This window comes from Petaurus breviceps, unplaced genomic scaffold (assembly GCF_028583685.1).
Source record: "Petaurus breviceps papuanus isolate PSGF00001 unplaced genomic scaffold, PetGlider_PUasm1.0 38, whole genome shotgun sequence".
In the NCBI taxonomy this organism is placed as follows: Eukaryota; Metazoa; Chordata; class Mammalia; order Diprotodontia; family Petauridae; genus Petaurus; species Petaurus breviceps.
In genome coordinates, this window is record NW_027186304.1 from 9,842,313 (window position 1) to 9,859,557 (window position 17,245).

A 17,245-nucleotide genomic window follows, 5' to 3' on the forward strand; every position below is an offset into this window, starting at 1 on the left:
CTAATTCTGAAGGAATGATTCTCTTCAATGAGCTTTTGAGATTCTTTTTCCATCTGGCAAATTTGGATTTTTAAGGCATTCTTCTCATTGCCTTTTTGAGCTTCTTTTGCCATTTGAGATATTCTATTTTTAAAGTGTTATTTTCTTCAGTCACGTTGCTGATTCTCATTTCATACTTTTCTTTCATCATTCTCATTTCTTTTCCCAATTTTCCCTCCACTTCTCTTATTTGGTTTTCAAAATCCTTATTACGCTCCTCTATGGCCTGTAAGCAACTTATTCTTTTGTTGGAAGCTTTTGGTGCAGGAGTTCTGATTTTGCTGTCTTTCCCCTGTTCCATGCCTTGATCCTTTTTGTCCCCCAAAAAGGAATCCAAAGTTGGACCACTGTGCTTGCCTTGCTTCCCTCAATTGCTCATGTTGCCACTAAATTACTTGACTTTTGAGCTTTTTACCACAGTAGAACTCTGCTACCAGAAGGGGAGTTTTGTCCCAAATTGCTGGGATTTTCTCAGCTGCTGGAGCTATTAATTGGCTGCCCTCTCTGAAGCCTTCACATGCTCTGGCACAGTGGTCTCATACCCTAGGACCTCCACCCTAGACAGTGATCTAGATCCACACAGGTTAAAGAAAGAGAGATTGCCCTCCTCAGACTGGTTGCTTAGTCCCCCTACGATTTGCAGGACAGGAGCTCAGAAGCAGCCATGTTGTAGTGGCTGGACTGTCACCATGCCTTAGCCACTTCTTGCCCTGGGGGCAAAGGCCAGACCACACTCCTGAACTCCCAGGTCCCAAATCCCACACTGCACTGACCTCTTACTTTCTACTTACCATGTATGGGTTGATAATTATGGAAACTGCCACAGATGCTGGTGATCTGAAGTCCCTCCTGCCAGCAGCTGGTTGTGGACAACCTGAGGTTTATTTTTAACTTTGAGCTTGTGCAGGGCTAGACTGGGTGCCCAGAGTGCTCCCCTGGCCCCTTCCTGCCAGGCTGCTGGACTGTTTTCATCAGGAGGTTAGCATTTCTGTGTCATTTTGTGGGTTACATAGCTTGTTTAGAGTAATTTTTTACATGAATTGGAGTAGGTGGGAGCAGGAGCCCTGCAGAAGTCCTGTTTCTACTCCACCATCTTCAAGATGGCTACTTCTTAATTAAATTGTTTTGCTAAGGGAGATAAATCATACCATTTTAAATTGAAAGGTGTAGGAAACCTATGATAGCTAAGTGATTAAGGCAAGTAGAGCAATATGTATCATGTCACAGAAGGAAAAGAAAAATGAAGTAGAATGATGTTTCTTTGAGTCCCAGCTCTACCAATAATTACCTATTGGACTTTATGTATCATTGAGCTAAGTCCTAATTTTATCACTTGTGAAATAAGAGAAGAGTTTTAGGTGATTTCTTAATGCCTCCTTCAGATTCTTTGATTTCTATGTATTAATTTATTGTTTATTATTGTAAAAATTGAATATTTAAAAGTGAACATTGGAAATGAATACTAAAGACTTAAAATTATGATTTTACAGAAATAAAGTTTCATTTTTGCTATCTTCAAAGCTGTTTAGCAATCAGGTCCAGTGGCACATATTTGTAACCCCTGCTACTTAAAGACTGATACTGGTAGATTTTTAGAGCTTAGAAGTTCGCTAATACAATGAGCTAAGCCAACCATGTGCCCAAATTAAGTCAGGTTTAATGTGGTGAGTACCTGGAAAATGAAATGAATTAGATTAAAAACATGGAAATTAAAAAATGAGTTTAGGACATTATTTAAATGCTTGATTCAATTATTCCTTCTCTGTACATATATACATATGTGTGTATATATATATATATATATTATACATACACACAAACATATTTATGTGTATATATATGTGTGTGCATATATGTATATATGTGTATATATACCCACACACATGTTTAAATATTTCCCAATTTCATGTAAATAAATTTAGCATTCATTTTAAAAATTCTGAGTTTGGGGGTGGAGCCAAGATGACAGTAAAAACAGGAACTTACTTGAACTCTTCCCCAATTTCCTCAAATACCTCTAAAAATGGGTCCAAACAAATTTTAGAGTTACAGAACCCACAGAAATGACTGAATTAAAAACATCTCAAGCTGAGGACTGCCAGGTAAACCAACAAGAAGGGTGTATTGCACCTGGTTAGGAGTGGAGCACAGTCCAAAGTGGCCTGCACTGGCAAACACCAGCAACACAGATAGATTTGAGCAGACCTCAGGGGATTGAACCACTGTCAGCTTTGATGGTTTACAGATATCTCAACACATAAACACCAAAAAGAAAGTAAAAGATCAATGGGAAACTCTGTTGGACTTGGGTGAGAGAATACTTGGCACAATTATGAACTTGAAACTAAGTGCTAAGTACCTGTTAGCTTGCAAATACAAGTGGATCTTCAAATTCCATTAGTATTACAGGCAGTATCTCAGAGTTGTTTTAATTAGCATTTCTCTAATAAATTTTGTTTTAATGCATATCTTTTCATGTGACAATTGATAGCTTCAATTTCTTTTTGTCAAAACTGCTTGTTTATCCTTTGACAATTTTTCAGCTGGGGAATGGCTCATATTTTTATAAATTTGGGTTAGTTCCCTATTTATTGAAAAATTAGGCATTCAGGAGAGAAACAATGTATTTTTTCCCCAAGTTTCCTCCTTTCCTTCTAATTTTGGCTGCATTTGTTTTATTTCTACAGACTTTTCAATTTGATAGTCAAAATGATCCATTTTACCTCCCATGATCTTATCTGTCTCTTGTTTGGCCATAAACTCTTTACTTATTCATATATATGACAGGCACATTTTACTTATGATAATAGCCTTTATGTTTAAATCATTTATCTGTTTTGAACTTATCTTGACATATGCTGTAGGTGTTGCTTTATGCCTATTTTTTCCAAACAACTTTCCAGTTTTCCCAACAAATTTTATCAAATGGTTAGTTCTTACCAGAAGAGTTTGGAACTTTGGATTTATCATACACTATATTAAAATGGACATTTACTACTGTGTATGGTATACCTAATATATTTCACCAACCTATCACTATTTCTTAGCAACTACAACATTGTTTTCATGATTACCACTTTGCAATATAGTTTGAAATCTGGTACTCATAGACCATCTTTCTGAACTTTGTTCATTTACTCCTTGGATATTCTTGACCTTTTTTTCTGCATGAATTTTCTATTAATTTTCTATCTCAATAAAATAATTTTTGGTAGTTTGATTGGTATGGCACTAAAGAAAATGAACATAGATAGAATTGCTATCTTTATTATACTGGCTCAGCAAATATATGTATATACATATATATGCATACACACACTTTCTGATATATGTATGTATATTCATATTTATATTTGCATATATATACCTGTGCTTACACACATATCTAGCTGTCTATATGTCTATCAATCTCTAGTTGTTTAGAACTTCCTTTATTTGTATGCAGTATTTGTTATTATCTTTATATATTCCTGTGTATGTCTTGCTAGGTTTTTATACTGTCTTCAATTATGTTAAATGAATTTTCTCATTCCATCTCTTCATGCTGGGTTTTGTTGATAGTATATAAAAATGCTGTTGATTTATGTGGATTTATTTTATATTCTACAACTCTGTTAAAGTTGCTAATTGCTTCAACTAGGTTTTCAGTTGCTTTTCCAGGGTTCTCTAAGTCTTCCGTTATATCATTTTTAGAAGGTTATAGTTTAATTTCCTGATTGTCTATTTTTATTTCTTCACTTTTTTTCTTGTTGCATTGCTATAACTAGGCTTTCCAGTACAAAAATACACAATAGTAGTGGTGACCTTATTGGGAAAGCTTCAAAGTTCTCCTCATTACACGGAAAGCTTGCTCTTACTTTAGATAGATACTACTTATAGTTTTAAGAAAATCTTTATTGATTCCTATGCTCTTTAGTTGTTTTATTTTTGGAAGAATTCCTTGTGTCAGAATCCCCACAGTTGCGTTGGGGTGCACTAAGACCAGTTTAATGCATGAATTCTCAGAGAGATATGAAAGGGAGATGGGAGTCCATATGGGGGAATCATATAGCTCAAGTTTATTCAGAGAGAAGTGAGTTTATATATCTTCTCAACCCTTTGTTGTATGTATAGGCTTTGGAGTATATAGGATTGATCATTAACAGGGGAAAAACATAAGAAACAATCAGCTTTCCAGGGAGGGCTGATCCAGTGCATTACACAAGCAAGAGGCCATTAGGCATCCTTGATGGACTGCAGGCAGTTGTGACCTTTGAGACCTTATGACAAAGATCTGTGCATACAACCTAATAGAGTACCTTCTTTCCACAGGTCTTCAGCCTGGATTACTGTTGTTAAGGTTACCTGGACACAGGGACAATGGACCCCTCACATTTTTAAATAAGAATAGGTATTATATCTTGTCAATAACTTTTTCTACATATACTGATATAATCATATGATTTGTTATTTTCATTGTTGTTATGTTCAATTAAGCTGATAGTTTTCCTAAGATTAAGCCAGCCTTATATTCCTGATATAAATTCTATCTGATGATATTCTATGATCCTTGACAAATATTGTAATCTCTTTGTTAGTATTTTATTTGCATTTCTGCATCAATATTCATTAAGCAATTTGGTGTACTACTTTCTTTCCCTGTTTTTACTCTACCTGGTTTAGGTATGAAAACCATATTGCTGTAATAAAAGGGTTATGGTAGGACTTTTTCTTTAGAAAAGAATAATAATCCAATAGTTCATATAGTATGGGATTAATGGTCCTTTCTGAAGGAGCTCATTGATAGCTTGTTCAATTTCTTTTTCTAATATTGGGTTCTTCAAGTACTTTATTTCCTGTTTTTTATTCTGGGTATTTTATATAATTTTATATACATTCAAGCAATTCTCTTAGATTTTCAATTTTACTCGCATGTAAATGATCAAAATAACTCCTCATAATTACTGTAATTTCATCATCATTGGTGGTGCATTCAACCTTTTCATTTTTGATGCTAGCAATTTGGTTTTCTTCTTTTTTGATTCAAATTAAGCAATATTTCATCTATTTTATTTTTGCTTTTTTTTGGAAACTACCTCCTAGATTTATTAGTTAAATTTTTCATTCCAAATTAATTAATTTCTCTTGCTCTTCAGGAATGCCAGGTTGAAGTTGAATTGGGGATTTTAATCTGTCCTGTTTCTAGTTTTCTAAAAAATTTCGAGTTTCCTGTCAAATTCTTTGATATACTACTTTTTTCTTTTATTGATGCTTGCATTTAGAGATAGAAAAATTTCCCTAGGTACTGCTTTGGCTGCAAGTCATAAATTGTGTTATATCATCTCATTTTTGGCAATTACATTGACAAAAATTTGATTATTTATATGACTTTTTTTCTTTTCGATTCAATTATTCTTCAAGATATAGTTTCTAATTCATTTTAATCTATGCTTCTGAAACATTTTATTGAATGTAATTTTTGTTTCCTTACTGTTTGAAAAAAATAGCATTTAATATTTTTGTTTGGCTGTATTTAGTTGTGAGGTTTTTATGATTTGAACCATGAACAATTTTTGAAGGTAACATGTACAGCTGAGCAAAAGATACTTCCTTTCCATTTCCATTAAGTTTTCTTCAGAAATCTACTATATCTAACTTTTATAAGATTCTATCCATCTTCTTAACTTCTTTCTTGTTCATTTTATAGACATTTAATTCTGAGATGGAAAATTTGAGTTCCCTGATACAGTTTTGCTATCTATTTCCTGCTAAAATTCCTTTAAATTTTTCTTTAAGAATGTTACTGGTCTGCCCTTTTGTTCATATATTTTTTGTATTGACCACTTCATTGCTTATGGTTTCTTTTTAATTCCCTTGCTTGTCTCTTTTAATTAGGTCTATTTTTGCTTTTCTTTTTTCTGAGATCATGGTGACTATGCCTGCCTTGGTTTTTTTTTTTTTTTTACATTACCTAAAGCATAATAGATTCTACTTCAGTTCTTTTTTTTAACTTTGTATGTTTCTTCATTTCAAGTGTATTCTTGTAATAACACATTGTTGGATTCTTGTTTCTAATTGATTCTCTTATATTCTTCTCTGTTATGTTTGAGTTAATTCCATTAACATTTCATGTTTATGATTACTAACCATGCATTTCCCTCCATCTATGTTCTTTTGTTTATCTTTCACTCTCCGTTTAAATCCTGACCCTCCTCTAATGTCTGTTTTGCTTCTGACTGCTGCCTGTTTTTATCTTCCCTCTCTTTTATCACCTTCCCTTTCTCTTATTCCCTCCCACTATTGGGTAAGATAGATTTTGATATGCTCAATTATGTCTACATATAGATATCTCTTTATATATATAGATATAGATATATATGTATAGATATCAGGATACATATGTATCTTCTCTCTCCTCTCTCTCTCTCTCTCTCTCTCTCTCTCTCTCTCTCTCTCTCTCTCTTTCTCTCCACCAAATATTTAAATGTAAGTGAGTTTCAAGTATTCCCTTCTACCTGCCCATTTTTTCTCCATCATAAAAGCTCTTCCTTGGATGTCCCTTTTACATGAGATTTTTTCCCCTTTCTTCCACTCCTTCCTTGCTTCTCTTAGGTAATTCCTTGTTTTCCCACCCATCCATTTTTTTATATCATCCTAACATAAACAACTTACTCCCATATCCTCTGTCTATGTAGAATCTTTCTAATATCCCTTTAATTATAAAGTTATTGAAAGTTACACTTATTTTTTTATAGTGAAATGTAAACAATTTAGTTTTTTTGAATTCCTTATGGGCTCTCTTTCATGTTTACCTTTTTATGATTCTTTTGAATTAAATTTGAAATTAAAATTTTCTATTCAGCTTTGTTCTTTAAATCAAGAATGCCTGAAAATCCTATATTTTATTAAATTTTCATTTTCCTTTGGAGGATTATACTGTTATGCTGGATAGGCTATTCTTCATAATAATCTCAGCTCTTTTGTCTTCCCAAATATCATATTACAAAGCTTCTACTCCTTTAACATGGTAGTTGCTAAATGTTGTGTGATCCTGGGTATGGTTACATAGCATTTGTATGGTTTCTTTCTAGTTGCTTAACATATTTTTGCTTTTGTCCAGGGAATTCAGGAATTTGATTATGATATTCGTGGGAATTTTCTTTTTGGGATTTATTTCAGGTGGTGATTAGTGAATTCTTTTAATTTTTATTTTACTTTTTGGTACTTGGACATTTGTGAAGTTTTCCTTGATAAGTTTTTGAAGCATTTTGTTCAGACTCTTTTATTTATCATCATTTTCAGGTAGTACAATAATTCTTAAATTATTTCTCCTTGATCTATTTTCCACGTTAGTTGTTTTTCCAGTAAGATATTTCACATTTTCTCCTTTTAAAAAGTCTTTTAACTTTTTTTATAGTTTCTTGATATCTCATGGAGTCATGAGCTTCCATTTGCTGAATTCAAATTTAAAAGGAATTGTTTTCTTCAGGGAACTTTTGTATCTTAATTTCAATTTGTTCAAATCTAATTTTTTTTTTAAATTTATTTTTATTGGTGAATTTTTGCAACTTTTTTTCCATTTGGCTAATTCCATTTTAGAACACTATTTCTTCATTATTTTTGTGCCTCTTTTACCAAGCTTTTGTCTTTTCATGATCCTTATCCCCTGAACATAAAGAAGTTTGTCTTTTCATTTGTTTAGCTATTGGCAGACATTGAAAAAGATTAAGTGAACCCAGGACAACCCTAGTCAAAACTACTAAGTCTAGGTGGCCCAACACCTCCCCAATTGCCTAATGGCCTCTGTGACTGTACTTGTTTTTAGTAATACCTAGCATTTAGGCAGTGAATTAAGGTTAATAAGTTTGCTTTCTTGTGTGGAAGATTTCTATTTTTATATTTGTATTGAATTGGTGTTTTATTGATATCTTTTATTTTGCCTTTTTATTTTTTGGAGAAGGAAAGGTAGGGCAATTGACATTAAGTGACTTGCCCAAGGTCACACAACTAGTTTTTTGTTAAGAGTCTGAGGCCAGATTTGAATTCAGATCCTCCTTACTCCAGGTCTGGTGCTCTATTCCCAGCACCACCTAGCTGCCCCTGTATATTTTGTTTTTGCATCACTTTCATATTCCATCATACTCTTTTCCCTTTTAGCAAACTAATGATTCACAATCTGTCAACAGTGATGCAGCAATAAAAATAAAAACAAATCTAATATGATGTTGAGTTTCATTAAGAGAGGCATTGATAGTCTAGCATTAGGGATTAGGTAATCTCACCATATATCACTCAGGTCACACTTAGACTTTTGTGTTCAGTTCTGCTCACGATATTTTAGGAAGGACTATTGGAAAGTTAGTGAGCATCTAGATGAAGGGGACCATATTAATGTAGGACCTTGAAATCATGCTCAAACATCATTTATTTAAGGAAATTCAGATATTAAATCTTTTCCAGAGAAAGGAAGATGGGGGGGGGGCAAGATAGCTGTCCTTTGATCTTTGAAATGCTATCATTTAGAAGAGAAATTGGATTTGTTCTACATGGCCCCTTAAGGCCATGGGTGGAAACTCGGAAGAGTCAAATTTATTCTTAATGTATGCTAATACTTCCTAAAAATAAGAGTTGTCTTAAGTCGGAATGGGCTTTAGAAGGTGGTAGGTTCTTTCTTACTTGAGGCCCTCAGGCAGATTGTATAATCACTTCTCAAGTATATTCAAGTGGAATTTTTTTAATGATATGTTTGATCAGATAAAATGAAAATATATAAGGTGTTTTGCAAACCTTGAAACATTATATAAATGAAAACTAGGATGATGATGTCCTCTGACAACCCTTCTAAGAATGATATCCTATGATTCTTCAGGTGTTAGAAATTCCAAGTAATTATTTCCACTTAATTGTTTGATAGCCGCTGCAAACCCTACATGAATTTTGTTTGGTTTTAAGTAAACTTGATGGAAAAAAAGTAGATGCTTAATAAGCATTTGGTAAATTCAGTTGTTGAATTAAAGTGGTATATTTTTTTTGCAATTAGGATTTTTTTGCTTTTTTTTTTAGAGAGGGGAAGGCAGGGCAGTTGGGGTTAAGTGACTTGCCCAAGGTCACACAGCTAGTTTTTGTTAAGTGTCTGAGCCAGATTTGAGCTCAGGTCCTCCTGACTACAGGGCCTGTGCTCTGTTCACTGTGCCCCCTAGCTGCCCCAATAGGATTTCTTTAAAGAAAAAAAAAACTCCAAGCATACTTAAAGTGACTTAATTGATGAAATAGTTTATACACAGCTTTTTAGAAAAACAACATATGTTGGTCTAAGCAGAATGCATGTAGAACCTGAGAAGACTTAGGATAGAAAACCTATCTAGAAGGTACTAAATTTCTCAATAAATCAGTTCCCAGTCCTCTCTATTCATTTTCTTTATTCATGTGAAAACTGAGCTAAATGTATTGTAAATGGCTCTGGAGACAAGAGAAAGACAGGAACAAGAGAGAAGATGAGAACATTTGGCAGACACATCAACTAAAAAAGTCACTAGGGCCACTGTAGTGTGTAGAATTTTTTCAGGAATCAAAGTCAAGCTCACTGACCTTTAGTTCAAAAACTCTACTTTCTCCTTTAAAAACAATATCACCCCTTTCATAGCTTTAATGCTCTAGCATCTTTCCTTAAAAAGGGCTTGGAATGCCTCTTACCAGAGGTGTTAATCTTCCCTGAATATCCCATACATATAAGCATGTGAAGACTTATCCTGGAAAAAAAAATGGGTGGATGACAACAATTTTTTAAACAACCTTGAGGGTAGCTGAAAAAGGCACTGTGGAGTGTTTGGAACTCAATTAGACATCAAAGACACCAAGGTCATTCATGCATTCTAGGCTATTGCTCATAATCTTGATTTTTGTCTTGCCACTGGATCTCAATGAGTCTGGAAGAAAGAGTGAGGTTGATGACTTTTTCCAACTCTGCCCCACTTTAATCCAATTTACATACAAGTCAAGACATCAACCAATAACAATTGTCTTTTCTTTTTTAAAATTAATCAATTTTTTTTGTTTTTGACATTTATTTCCACAAGATTTTGAGTTATGCTTTTTTCTCCCAATCTTCTCCCTACCCCCACCCCAAAATAGCAAGCCTACTGAATACCCCTTCTCCCAATCTATTCTCTCTTATATCCTCCCCCATTAACCCTAACTTTCTAGTAGGGCAAGATGGGTTTCCATACCACAGTACCTGTATTATCTTATTTCCCAGATACATGTACAAAGCAAATTTTTAAACATGTATTTTTAAAACTTTGAGTTCCAGATTTTTTACCTTCTTCCCTCCTCACCCACCTCCACTAGGAAGATAAACAATTCAATAAAGGTTGTACATGTATGGTTACCCAAATCATTTCCATAGTAGTTTTATTTTGAAAGACTAAGTAGTTGTATTTTGAAAGAAACCATATTTCCCTCCATCCTATCCCACCCACCCCCCACTTATTCTATTTTCTCCTTTGACCCTATCCCTTTTCAAAAATGTTTGCTTCTAACTACCCTTTCCCCTAATCTGCCCTCCCTTCTATCATCCTCCCTCTTATTCTCTATCACACCATTTTCCTGATGAGTAAGATACCTACTTGATTATGTATGTTATTCCCTCCTTAGGCAAAATTCTATGAAAATCAGGTTGTTTCATTCCCCTTCATGTTCATGATCTTCCCCTCCATTGTAACATTTTCTCTTGCCTCTTTTAGATGAGATAATTTACCCTAATCTATCTCTTCCTTTCTTTTTCTCCCAACAAATTCCTCTCTCACCTCTTAATTTTATTATTTAGAAATCATCCCTTCCTATTCAATTCATCCTGTGCCCTCTGTCTATGTATACATGAACATGCCTATGGTCACACACATACATATTTATATGCATACACACCTTCCTATATATACATATATGTATGTCTACATATGTACATAAATATACACACATATACCTACTTATATATTCCCTTCAACCATCCTCATACTGAGAAAAGTCTTATGAATTACAAATATCGTTTTTCCATGTAGGAATATAAATAGTTCAACTTGGATGAATTCTTATGATTTCTTTTTCCTTTTTACCTTCTCATGCTTCTCTTACTTCTTGTATTTGAAAGTTGAATTTTCTATTTAGCTCTGGTTTTTTCATCAAGAATACTTGAAATAGTCAAATTCATGAATGACCATATTTTTCCCTGTAGCATTATGATCAGTTTTGCTGGGTAGGTGATTCTTGGTTTTAGTCCTAGCTCCTTTCACCTCCAGAATATCTTATTCCAAGCTCTTCAGTCCCTTAAGGTAGAAGCTGCTAGGTCTTGTGTTATCCTGATTGTCTTTCCACAATGCTTATATTGTTTCTTCCTGACTGCTTGCAGTATTTTCTCCTTGACCTGGGAACTCTGGAATTTGGCTTTAATATTCCTAGGAGTTTCCTTTTTGGAATTTTTTTTTCAAGAAGTGATTGGTGGATTCTTTCAATTTCCATTTTGCCCTCTGGTTCTAGAATATTAGGGCAATTTTTACTTGATAATTTCTTGAAAGATGGTATAAGAGTTCTTTTTATGACCATGGCTTTCAGGTACTCCCATAATTCTTAAAATAATCTCTCCTGGATCTATTTTCCAGGTCAGAGGTTGTTCCAAAGAGATATTTCACATTGCCTTCTATTTTCTCATTTGTTTGGATCTGTTTTATAGCATCTTGATTTCTTATAAAGTCATTAGCTTCCAATTGCTCCAATCTAATTTTGAAGGAGTTATTATATTCAGTGAGTTTTTTTAAATTCCTTTTCTGTCTGGCAAATTTGGTTTTTTAAGGCATTCTTCTGCTCATTGGCTTTTTATGACTTTTGCTATTTGAGTTAGTTTATTTTTTAAGGTTTTATTTTCTTCAGTGTATTTTTGGATCTCCTTTAGCAGGCTATTGACTCACGTTTCCTCATTTTATTGCATCATTCTCATTTCTCTTCCCATTTTTTCCTCCACTTCTTCCACTTGATTTTTAAAATCCTTGTTGGCCTGTAATTAGTTCTTATTTTTCTTGAAGCCTTTTGATGCAGAGGTTCCAACTTTGATGTCTTCCTCTCACTCCATGCCTTGATCCTGTTTCTCCACCAAAAAGAATCTGTTTGTGCTTCCATTGCTTGCTCATATTGCCAGCCAATTACGTGATGTTTGAGCCCTTTGCCATGGTAGAATTCTGCTTCCAGAATGGAGAGAGTTATGTACCAAATCACTGGGGTTTTTGTAGCTGCTGGAACTATTAGATGGGTGTCCGCTCTATAGCCCCCACATGCTCTGGCTCACTGGTCACACACCCCAGTACCACCACCCAAGGCTGCCATCCAGATCCCAGCAGGTTAAAGCAAAAGCAATTATCCTCTTAATGGCCTCTTATTCCCCTTACTATCTGCAGGCCAGGACCTCTGGAAGCAGCCACATGGTGGCAGCTGCATGGGCATCATGCCTCTGGACACTTGTCACCCAGGGGCAGGGGCCAGGCCATGCTCTTCCATCACTCAGCTCCAACAGAGTTCCCTATTGATCTTTTACTTTGTCTTTGGCATTTATGGGTTGACAAGTCTGGAAACCAACACAGCTACTAATTATTGACTCTACTGAAGTCTGCTCTGGTGGCCACTGGTCAGGGTCACCCTGGGGCTGGAATCCTGAGGCTCAAGGGGACTGTGCTTGGCTACCAGCCCAGTGCAATAGACCCTTCCTCTCCATCTTCCGGGCTTCCTTTAGTGGGAGATTTGTTTCTCTCTGTCACTTTGTGGGTTCTGTAGCTCTAAAGTTTGTTCAGAGTCATTTTTTACATGCATTAGAAGTGATTGGAGTGAGAGCCCTCAAGTTTCTGCTTCTACTACTCCATCTGGGCTCTGCCCACCAACAATTGTCTCTTCCTAAGTTTCTTCCTTTGCTTTCATTTCTTTACCTAATTTTTTTCCACTATGCTGATTTTAGAAATCAGTTTTTGGCTGTTATGTTGAAAAAGCTTGCACTCAATAGCTATTTTTCCTTTGCATCTTTCCTTGTAGCTCTTTGGACTTCATTGTCTTCTCTGAGTTTGTGTCTTGATCTTCCCTGTAACCATTGTAGCTTTCATGATCAGGTTCTTTTGCTGTTGTTTTTTATTTCCCCACACTATTTCTTGATTTTGAACTTTATGATAAAGTTGGGCTCTGTTTCTGGCATGAGTTGGGGAGGGGCACTCTTTTAAACTTCAGACATTTTCTCACTGCTTTTTTTCCTGGAGCTTTTCTGGGGGTTGGAAGCTTTTAGTTCTTCCAAGATGGTGTGATCTGGGGAGAGAGCTCATTGCTCTTTTACTGATCTGTCCTCTGGTCTTTACCCAGCAAGGGCCCCTGATCCTTTGGGATTGCATTCAGTACTGCTCTTCAGGGTCTTTGCTCCCTGCAACCAGAAGTGATATTGAATTATGGCTTCTGTTCTCTTGGGATTGGAAGTGATACATTTCCTCCAGGTCCCTTATCCTCTGTGACCAAAAGTAATTCTGCTTCTCAGCAGAGTCCCTGATCCTTATTGACTGCAAATATTTCTCTCTTCCCTTGAACTGTGTCTCAGAAGTGGGTATAGACATTGGAGTAGACAAAAAGTGTCTAGTTCCAGCACAGGCATTCTCTTTAATCTCTTTCTGGCCTGTATCTATATCCCTTTGCCATGTCTGTCTTGAGAGCTCCCAAAGCTGCTGCTACCGCTGTCCTCACTGTCATGTCATCTCACCACGGGCTTTTATTGGTGTGGGCTCTGAGTCAGCTACTGATTCTGTGTCACTGATCTCTCTTTCATAAATTATCTTTGCCTGGAAGTACGTATCACCTGGGCCTTCTTAGGCTCTGACGTTCAAGAATTCCATGTGAGATGTTATTTTAAAGTTGTTTGAGAGAAGTTGGCTCCATGTTTCTACTCTGCCATGTTGTCATCAGGGATTTTCTTAACAAATATATCCTAAGTTGTTATCATTTTAGAGTGTTCAGGACACTCTAAAAACCATGAAAAGTCATATCCTCATCATTCATTCCTAAGAACTTTAAAGTGTTTATAGGACCATAGATTTAGCTATGAAAATTGCTTAGAGTATGTCTAGTCCAATCCTCTAAATTTATTGTGAGAGACCTGAGTCCCCAGTGGATAAATATTTTTCCCAAGGTCACAAGGTAATAACTGGGATAGAACCCAGTTCCTATAACTCTCAATCTAGTGCCTTTTCCACCATATCATGAAAACTAGTTTTCTTAAAATATGTAAAGGGAAACAAATCCATTTTACTCTGTGAGGGTTTCATTTTCATGAAAAGAAAATAACTTTAAGTTTCATTTCAAATTTTCTATCAAAGTTGCTGTTAAGTCTGTGACAAAGTGTGATTTTGGTTCTTCCATTTCCCACCCTTTTGGACAAATATAGTACAAAGAAATTTATTGGTGAAATGAAATGGAAAGGAGAAGTAATTCTCTGAATAATTCAGGCAGAAATCAATCTATTAGGAAGAGGCAATTTTCTCGGCCTAACTTTCACACATTACCTACATATTAGTTTGATGTATCAATTCACCAAATTGTGTTGCTCTGTTCCTTGCTTTCTCTCACTAAAAGAGTCTTATTTTCTTCCCTGTTAAAAACTTAATCTTTGGTCAAGTTTAACCAAAAAAATGTGTCAGACTGAGGAAAATATCCAGATTGATCAACCCCCCTAAAAATACTTTTAACCTGAAAACCCCCAAACAACAACAAAGCATGAAACAATTTTTTATTCTATTAACTTTTTCCCTTTGATCTATTACATTTTTTTTCATTTTACTCTCATGATACATATGTATTAAAAGCAATACTGATTTTATTTTTTCATTGAAAATTGAATTTCAAACTATACACCACACACACAGATACACACACCCACGTGTGTATATCTGTGTGTGTGTTTATTTAATTTATCCCCCCTGTGTACAATCATCTTATCTTTGCACTACTAGGGGCATATTGAACTAAGTGACTTCTATGTCTTATCCAAATGAATGGTTATTTTATAATTAGGTTTTTATCTAAGGTAATTTTAAAATCTTAAAATGTAACAGAACTAATCCTTTAGGATAGTAACTTGGTATCAAATGTCATAAATAGTTATTTTTGGCATAGTTTCCTTTGGAGATAGCAAGGTGTAATGGTAATAGTATTTAGGTTGGGGTAAGATGAACTAATTTCAAATTGTGCTTCAATTACTTATTGATTTACTTGGTGTCAATCTCCTCATTTATAAAAACTGGGGGTTGCATTAAATAGTCTCTAAGTTCCTTAAAACATAATCCTATGAATATGTATATGCATTTATGTATTATATATATGTACATATACATACATAAATATATATACACACACACATTCTTGATTTTGGATTACCTCCATTTTTTTCATATTTTCTAATAGCTAATGAAAAAACTTCAGGGTTTGCAAATATTATCACATTTCTTCCTCATGATGAGCCTGAAAAGGTCTGTCATATTATTAAACCATTATAAAGAAGAGAAAATTGAGGTTTCACAGCTGATTAAGCGTCTGAGACTAGATTCTGAACTCCTTTCTTTTGGACTATGGGCTTTTTGACTCCAAGCTTTAGCCACAGTAATACCCGCAGATTATGTTTTCTTATCTCAAAAAAATTTGATTAAAGTTATTCTAGAGTTCTCCAATTTTGCTTGTGATTTGAAAATATTTTTTAAAGATACAATGATGATTCATTGACATATACAAGCAAATTTTTAAAAAGAGAAATTTGCAGTGTAATTTACATAATAAACATTTGAGAGTCAATAATATTAAATAATTTCCAGAGTATTCAATTATGGTCTGTTGATGTAATAGTTTCAATTAAATATAAGAGGCTATGCATAATTCAGCACATTGCTTATTTAACTCCCTGAGGAGAAAAGAAAATATATGAAGGTAGAAAAAATGATATATGAAGGAAGTTTGCTTGTGTGTGTATAAGTAAGTGTATTGCCTTGTTTATCATTTGATATAAAATCTAGATTTCTCTTTCCATTTTATAGGATTAGGCACAAATCTATTACATTTGAAATGAAGGAGCATTGTATGTATAGAATGTAGCAGGATATAAAATAACATAAACATTAAAAATATATCATAGTGAAGTAGAAATCGTTTTAATTGCTCTTAAAATGAAAATCAGATAAATAGGCAGAATACAGTCTTCTTGCATAGGGGAAATAAATGAAATTGATAGAACTTTCCTATCAACCAAAGGAATGTTAGACATGGTTATTATGTCCCTCCTAAGTTTCATTGTATGAAGATGTATTAGGATTCAGACTAATAAGATTCTGATTTTATATTTTCCTGGCTAAGAAACATGAGGCACATTCTTTAATATCAGCTTCTTAAAAGCTAGAAAATTTTCCTTTTGCTCTCTACTGCCTGAGTAAAGTGGCTAACTTGGTACTGCTAGACTGAGGTCACAGGGGAAGGCCACTTCCTTCATTCGCTGTACTTTACTTGCTTCTATGGCATGTCCTGGATTAATTTCTTTGGAATTACCTGTCTCATTATGGGGACAAGATTTTCTAGTATTCATATTCCCTCCTAACCTCATATTCTTGAGGAATAATTTTATATTTCGATGTAGTCTATCACTGTGGTGGGAAGGAAGAGAAGAAGTCAAGAAAGGTACCAGGAGAAGAAATATGAATCAAGCATGGAACAGGTAGTGCCTGGCATTAAGGCTTGGTTCTTTGTGTACTTCTGGAAGCTGGATTTTTGCTTCTTTTTTAGGGTATTGAGAGTTGTGTTATTTTAGGCTTTAGGGGATTTTTCAATTTGGGGACCTACACTTTTTCAGTACTCCCAAAGATGTCTGATTCAAGGCAAAATATGATTGTCTCATCACCCCGACCCTTCCCCACACATGCCTAGTTTGTGCTCTGTCTCAGTCTACCAATGGTAAACTACTACTGGACTCAGTCACTATCAGCCAGTTCAGAATCTCTTCTGGTTCCCAGGGATACCACTGCACTGTCTCCTTTAGTGCATGATTTCTGGACTGATTACTCCAGTAGATGTCAGAATGAGCTAGAAGTTAGGATTAGGACTCTGCTCTGATTCCAGGGTCTGATACTTAATCCTATTTCTTGCTTCTGAGCTTGTTCCTTTCTCAGTATGCTACCTA